This window comes from Tupaia chinensis, unplaced genomic scaffold (genome assembly GCF_000334495.1).
Source record: "Tupaia chinensis unplaced genomic scaffold, TupChi_1.0 Scaffold138390_1, whole genome shotgun sequence".
NCBI classification, from domain to species: domain Eukaryota; kingdom Metazoa; phylum Chordata; class Mammalia; order Scandentia; family Tupaiidae; genus Tupaia; species Tupaia belangeri.
Window position 1 is genome coordinate 2,703,525 of NW_006198287.1, and position 8,913 is coordinate 2,712,437.

The following is an 8,913-nucleotide window of genomic DNA, read 5'->3' on the forward strand; positions in this document are numbered from 1 at the left end:
GACACTTCATTTTTAAGCTTTTTACCATGTGGCATGTGGGCTTGCTAGAGATTAACAGAGAAAGACAGTGAGAAGGGAAGTGAAAAATCATTCCCAGGGGAATTACTATGACACAAATTCTTCTCCTTTAATCTTCGCTTGGAGTTTTGGGTATGCAAGTATATGACCTGGCATGGTTACTCAAACCACTGGGTCCAGATTCAAAAATACAGTCAGACATGTGGGAATCTAGCTCCTTAAACATCACACCACCTGCTGGTTCCTGTAGACACTTTTTAAAAACCTAACACTTTCTTAAAGGCAGCATTTGGGACAAAGCAATTGGGGATATTTTAAGTGAAAGAAGGAAGTGAATGTGCAGTAGTAGAAAAGCTGTTGACATTTCAGTCTTTCTATGTCTTTAGGGAATAAAAGTGACTGGATGGGACTGGCTATTAAAGAGAATTATTACCACCTTTCAACCTAGAGTGGAGATACAGAGTCATCAAATATTAGATTATTGGATATTACTTACTTTTACATACAGAACTCAGACTACCACAGGTGATCCCTCAGTCTAATCTGTCAAGACTAGGAGACATTACTAAGGCAACAATACTATTTCATAAGTGATTCCTTGGAAGTAAAAGTTCCTTTTCTCTTCAGCTAATTCAGAATCTAAGTATTGGGGTTAGGTTACAGCAGTCAATTTTCTCAAGTAAAACTTCTAATCTATTCACAAAACCAATTTAAAAGAACATTAATGGGGACCAGAAGATGATACAATGCTCACATCACTGTTTCCCATTTAATTGTCTATTCGAATCCTGAACCTGGCAGCTTAAAACTCACCAAGTAAGAAACTGACTAGCAAATTAGTAGTGATAAGTCCACACATATTGATAGTTCCATTAAACGTTAATGGAACATATTTCCTGATTAAAAGACACAGATAGACTCAATGGACTTTGAGGTAAAAGTGGAGCATTCCATATATTGTTTCCATGAAACAACTTAAGATGAAGACGTATGGAGATAGAAAGTGAACAATGTAAAAAGTCATTTCATGATACTTCATGAGAGCTCTGCTCTTGTGACCTCATTATTCCAAATGTCCCAACTCTTGATAGTATTGCATTAGGGATTAAGTTTCAACATATAATAGATAAGAAAATATGTCCACATTTTTGGATGTCTTAAAAATGTACGATTTAAATCCATGTAAAGAAAAAATAAGAAAAGAAAGGAAAGAAAGTATAAATATTCAAATGATATACAACCCCAACTCCCATTACTTATAAAAGCAGGCAGGTATTCAAATGTTTCTCAAGATTCTTCGTTACTGCCTAAACTCATATGAGTCTGTTAAAAGTCCTACTTTCAACTTTGCCTAATTTTCTCTGATCACTTCTACCCCATTTCCTGCTGGCAGCGACTCTCTTTCTTCACCGCGTTTTTGTACCAGATGTGACTGAGACTCTCTCTCATGTCCAAGATTTCACAACCACAAACACATTGAGTGAGCTATGATTGGGTAAAAATTTGGGAATAATTCTGGTAAGTTACCAAAAAGGAGTAGTAAAAAATAAAATCAGAACTCCGGACACCTTATGATCCTGGAGCCTGCTCGTTGGGAAAACTTGGCCTGGTCTCAACAGGCCTCTTCTCATGAGTGAACTGCTACCCCCCAGGATTGTCTTTGGAAATTGGAGCAGAGCACTCCTGGCCACACACTGTGCTATGTACAGTGCCTGACTTGATCCTACTCACTAAGTTATATCTCTGTAGCTTATTTCCACCTCATAAGGAGCTAAAAGTTTGGTAGAGAAACTAACCACCTGAAGTTTCCTGTATAAGCTTTATCTGCTCTGATCTTGGAGGTAAAGCACTCTAAAAGGGACACACCTAAGATGTAAGATTGATAGTCCTTCCTCCAATATTATAGAGTCTACCCCAGTAAATAAGATGTCAATATTGCCAAAAACAAGCCCAGAGATCAAAGAAACATGAGAAAACTAGCTAACTCTCTTCCAGGTGAGAGGAGAGTTAGCTAGTGGGCAGTACAAAAGAATTCACAGAAATGTCAGAAAAAGAATGTCAACATTCATGTTGGCTAACCTCAATGGAATACAAGGAAAAACAAAAACCAGACAATCAATTCCAGAAAACAAGAAAATAATTCCAGGACAAGAAAGAGGGAATGAAGGAAACAGACATCCTAAAATATCATCAAACAGAAATTCTGTATCTAAAAATACAATAAAATAAATTACAATGTCTCTTGAAAGCATTAAAAGTAGATTGGACCATGCAAAAACAACCACTTTCTGACCTTGAATGAAAATTGTCAACATAGACCAAATTATGAAAAACAAACAAAAAAACTAAAAATGAAGATAACATATGAATAATTCTTGGTATCATTAAACACCCAAATATCTATATGAAAGTATTTCAGAAAAGGAAGAAGCTGGTAAATGCATGGAAAACCTCTTTCATGTAATACTACCTGAAAAATTTCTAAATTTAAAGAAACATGGAGAAATTCAGATTCAAGAAATGAGAAGAATTCCTAAGGCAATCAATATAAAACATCTTCTTCCCAGTACATTATAGTCAGATTGTTCAAAATTACAGAAAGACAATATTGTAAAAATGGCAAGAGAGAAATGTAAGTTTATTGAGGTTATCTATTAGGCTGATATTACACCTCTCAGCTGAATCAATACAGGCAATGAAAGAATGGGAAGAAATAGTCAAATATTAAAAGAGAAACTATTTCAAGGAAGAATAATATACCTGGCAAGAATATCTTTCAAATGGAAGGACAAATCAAATCATTCTCATATAAACAAAAATGGAAAGAATTAACCAATATTAGACTAATTATATAAGAAGTACTGAAGGGAAAAGTGAATAAGTATTCCTACAGAGAGAAAAATAGAAATAAGAGACCAAAGAACAACTGAGAAAATGGCTAACAAAATGACAGGAATAAGTCCACCAATATCAATAATGACATTACATGTTATGGATAAAATTCCCCCATTAAACACACAAACTGGCAAAATGGATTCAAAAACAAGCCAAGTATGTGATGCTTACAAAAAACATATCTCACTGATTAGGACATACATAGACTGAAAGTGAAGGGCTAGAATCAGATATTCCATATATATGGAAATCAAACAAAAGGCTGAATTCTGATACTGATAACAGACAAAATAGACTTTAAGATGAAAGTTGTGGGACGGGGGGGGGGGGGGTGACATGATGATTTTGCTGAAAGGGGGGGGGGTGTGACATGATGATTATGTCGCTGGACTCCCACGTAGTAGACCACAGCTGGAGTTGTGGACCTGGCCACATAAGCTGCACGCCAGACTTGTGTGCATGCACGCCCAAGATCCCAAGCAGAGAATGGAGTAGAAGGGATTATGGTATGGCAATCCTCCCTTGGGAGTGATTTGTTGCTTTCTGTCTCTCTGTCTCCCAAGCAACTTCATGCTCCCATAATGGGTGGTATAAAAGAATTCCCAGACTTGTCAGAAAAAGAATGTCTAAATTAAAAAAAGGAAAAATGTCTAAAAAGAAAAAAAAAAAGGAAAGATGTAAGAAAGGACGTTACATAGTACTAAAAAAACTTGTTCACCAAGAAGATAGAACCTTTAAACATCTACGCACCTAACACTGGAGCACCATAATACATCAAAGACACTGTTAGATCTCAAGGGAGAGAGACTCCAACATAATAATTGTAGGGGATCTCAACACCTCACTGTCTCTTCTGGACAGATCGTCTAAACAAAAAGTGAACAAAGAGTTACAAAATCTAAATGATACCATATGTAAAATGGACTTGATAGACATCTATAGAGTATTTCTACCAACTACCACAAAGTAAATATACATTTTTCTCACTCCCACATGGAACATTTTGGGTAATTAACCACAGGATAGGACAAAACACAAGCCTTTACAAATTCAGGAGTATAGAAACTATATCCAGCATCTTTTCTGACCACAATGGAATCAAACTTGAAATCAACTGCAGCAAGAGCTTAGAAAATTCACAAACACATAGAAACTAAACAACCTACCCCTGAATGATTTTACAGCTACAGAAAACATTAAGACCAAAATCAAAAGCTTCAGAGAAACCAAGGATAACAAAAAAGAACAAGTGCTAATAACCTATGGGACACAGAAAAAGCAGATATAAGAGGAAAGTTCATAACAATTAGTGCTCACAAGAAAAAGGCAGATAGGTAGCAAATAAATAGCCTCAATGGCACAACTCAGGGACTAGAAAAAAAAAGTAGTGAAGAAAAGTAATAAAGATTAGAGCAGAAATAAATAAAGAATAAAATAACTACACACAAATAAATGAAACCAAAAGAAGTTTCTTTGAGAAGAAAAAATAAAATTGACACACCATTAGCTTGACTAATCAAGAAGAACAGAGAGAGGAACCTGATAGACCAAATCAGCAAGGAACAGGGAATATTACAACAGACATGAAAGAAATACAAAATGTCATCAGAGAACACTATGAACTATTATACATTCATAAACAAGAAGACCTGGATGAGATGCACAATTTTCTGAACATGTATAACTTACCAAGATTGAACCAGGTAGAAATAGAAAGTCTGAACAATCCTAGAAAAAACAATGAAAGTGAATCAGTAATAAATAGTTTCCCAATAAAGAGCCCAGGTCTGGAAGGCTTTACTTTGAATTATACAGAACATTTAGAGAAGAATTAACACCAATTCTCTGCAAACATTTTTCTACAGATTCAGAAGGAACAAACCCTCCCAAACTCACTCTACGAATCCTCCACCATCTTAAGTCCTAAACCAGACAAGAACATGTCAATAAAAAGAACTTCAGGTCAATATTTTGGATGAATATGGATGCAAAAATTCTCAACAAGATCCTAGCAAATCGTACTCAACAACATATCAGAAAGATTATACACCATGACCAAATACATTTTATTACAGGGATGAAAGGATGGTTCAACACACACAAAACAGTAAATGTACTACATCAAATTATCAAAAGGAAAGATAAAAACCATATGACCATATCAACTGAGGCAGAAAAACCATTGATAAAATACAACATCCCTTCATGATTAAGACTCTCAGCAAAATCGGCATAGATGGGACATTAGTCAACACAATAAAAGTTACTTATGACAAACCCATAACTAAAATTATACAGAATGGAAAAAAGCTGGAAGCTTTTTCATTAAAAACTGGAACAAGACAAGCCTGCCCACTTTCTCCACTCCCTTTTAACATTGTACTGGAAGTACTAGCCATTGCAATCCAACAAGAGAATCAAGTAAAAGCAGGAAAAGAAGAAGCAGGAAATGAAGAAGTGAAATTATCTCTATTTGCAGATGATATGATGCTATACATAGAAAACCAGGAAGAATCCACCAAAAAACTCCTGAATGTGCTAAATGAACTTATTAATGTTGCAGGAAACAAAACCAATGTAGCAAAAGCTATAGCATTTTTATACACCAACAAGAGACTAAAACACAATTGAAGAAAGAAATCCTATTTACAATAGCCACAAAACCTATAAGGTATCTAGGAATAAACCTTACCAAAGATGTCAAAGATCTCTGCAAGGAAAACTGATACACTTCAAAATGCAATTAAACATGGTACAAAAATGTGGAAAAGCATGCCATGTTACTGGATTGGAAGAATTAATATACTCAACATGTCATTCCTACTCAAATTAAACTACAAGTTCAATGCAATTCCAATCAAACTACTAGAGATCTTTTTCACAAAAATAGATAAAATAATGATAAAATTTTCTGAGAATCATACAAGGCCCTGTATCACCAGAGCAACACTGTGCAAGGTGAATAAAGTAAAAAATTTCTCATTTCATGACCTCAAAATATATTACAAAGCTGTGATCATTAACACAGCATGATATTAGCACAAAAACAGACAGTTAGACCAATGGAACAGAATGAGAATCCCCAAATAAACCTCAAAACATATAGCCCACTGAGCCTTGACAAAGGGCACAAGACAATCTAGCGGGATAAAGAAAATATCATCAGCAAATGCTGTTCGGAGAACTGATATCAACCTGCAGAAGAGTAAAGTTGGATCCTTATCTCTCACCATTAACAAAATTCAACTCTAAATGGATTGAGGATCTAAACATAAAACAAGACTCAAAGTATAAAAGACTGGTGGAAAACACAGGAAAAAATCTTGGAGACCTTGCGGTAGGCAAAGATTTCTTAAAGAGGACCCCAAAGCAGAGGCAATGTTTCCAAAATAGACAAACCAGACTATATTTGGCTCAGAAGCTTCTGCACAGCAAAACAAAAAATAATTAGAGTGAGAAGACAACCCTCAGAGTGGGAGAATATATTTGCAAACTGTGCCTTAGATAAGGGGCTCGAATATACAGGGATCTCAAGCATCTTACACCCCCCCCCGACACACACACACACACAATCAATCCAATTAAAATATGTTAAAATGAGCTGAACAGAAAATTCTCCATAGAAGGCATATGAATGGCCAAAAAAAGCACATGAAAAGATGTTTGACATCCCTTATCATGATGGAAATACAAATCAAAACGATAATGAGATAATACTTCACCCAGCCAGAATGGCTAAAATTTTAAAAATAAATAATGATATGTGCTGGCAAGACTGTGGTGAAAAAGGAACTCTCCTACCCTGTTAGGGGAATGCAAATTATTACAACCACTGTGGAAACCTATATAGAGATTCCTCAGAAACCTGTAAGTAGAACTACCATAAACCCAGTAATATCACTCCTAGGTATTTACCCAAGGAGAGAAAAAACTCTCAATCAGAAAAACACTTGCACATCTGTGTTTATTGCAGCGTTATTTACAATTGTGAGGACATGGAATCAAGCTGCATGTCTAAAATAGACAAGTGGATTGAAGAAAAAGGTGGCATATATATTCTACGGAATACTACTCAGTCATAAAAAACAATGAGTCCTTGTCATCTGTTACAAAGTGGATGAATATGGAAGACTTAATGCTGAGCAAACCAAGCCATAGTATGAAAGACAGATTTTGTAGGTTCCCACTCAATATATATCGAATATTTGTATTGCTTGGCAAAAACTGAAAGATTGAAAGGGAAAGCACTCAGGAGGGCAGTTGCAGATACTAGAGATCGTAAGGATGGGGAATACAAGGTTAGGTAATAGAGAGAGGGAGAGAAGGGAAACGGAGGAAATATAAGTTAATAGACAAAAAAATAAAAAAGAAAGGTTATTTATTACTGATAATATATATGGTAATGTTTTGTCTTGGCCGATATGCATTATACTTGTGCTGGAAAAAGCAATGCTGTACACTGCAAAGATAAATAGTGATTAGATGTAACTTTACAAAATAAATAAATTAAAAACAATTTTTTTTGAATACCTGCAAGGCAATTTAACCTAGCGCGAAACAGTACCACTACTACTAAGTTCTTCCCTGAGAATTCTGGTCTCTCCATTTCTTGAAGGTAATGCGAATTTCTCCAGCTGTGTTTCCTAAAATTACCCCAAATCCCTTTTGGGTGTTCCTCTCCATTCCTGCCCCCAGCCTTTGGAGCTTTAACCTAAGCACACTCAGATGAGAACTCAGCCCAAGACTAAAGGATTTCCCTATCTCTCTCAGCACTCAAGAGTTCTGTCTCCTTTCAGATGCCCCCTTTCTGGTATTCTGCCTGGTACTGGAGCTCCCTTGTACTGCCTGAACTTTGATCTCAGGCTCAGTGCTGCAGGATTTCTGGTCTCCGTCTGGGTCTTCCTTCCTTTGACGTGACCTAGAACCTGTTCCTATATTAAGGTGGAGACAACCATAAGTATCAGTTCACTTGTTTCCCATCATTCTGCAATCTCTGTCTTGTACTGTTTCTTCTCTTATGTCTGAAAATAGTTCTTTATACCTATTGACTGGCTCCCTTAGTGTGTACTATCAGAGCATAATTCTCAGGGTAGTTAGTCCATTCTGGATGGAACATGAGGATGGGGCTCATGATTTGGGCCTTTTTGCCACTCTTCCTGGGAGCCTAGTTGTGTTGTCTTTTTCCATCAGGCCATTTGGGGATGTCTAAAGGATAACAGACCACTTTGTACACTTTTTGATACTATTTTCATGTGATTGTGTGTGTCAGAGGGGAAGAGTTACTATTCTTCTCATGTGTATTCTTGGTCCTTGTCTTCCAATGAGAGAAAGCGGTATGAAGTCAGCATTAGGTGTTGGTTCCTACTCCTGTCTCTCCAGACCAGGTGCATCTGGTGTTGAGTTGGTGAGGTTCAACTCTGGGGTACACTGAAAGATGTGTGGAAGGCTTCCCAGCTGCCCTGATCCAGCAGCCAGCTACCTCAAGCTCTCCAGAGCTACTCCAGAGCTACTCTACCTTGAAATCATTTAAATTTTCTTCAGTAAGCTCTTAATAAGCAGCGTTCATACTCAGGGCACTTTACACAGTCCAGGAAGGACTGCAACAAAGTCCTTGCTTTTATGGATCCTGCACCCAAATAGATGGGCAGAATGCACATGGTTACAATGCAAAGCCAATCAAGATTTGTGGGAGGAGTATGCAAGACAGAACATTGTGGTGAATGAGAGGGAGGACTATATGTATTTGGAAAACAGTGTTTTCAAAAGTTGGTAAAATTTAGGCGGCAGGACTTGCGTGGGCCTTCCCGGGCTCAGCGCGTCTCCCCCGGGACCCGCGCCAAGGCGGCGGCGGGAGGCGGGCCCTGCGCCCCCCGGGCCCTGCGCCATGGCTGCAACCATTGGCGGGACTTGCGTGGGCCTCCCCGGGCTCAGCGCGTCTCCCCCGGGACCCGCGCCAAGGCAGCGGCAGGGGGCCCCGCGGGCCCCCCCCACCCCCGCCGC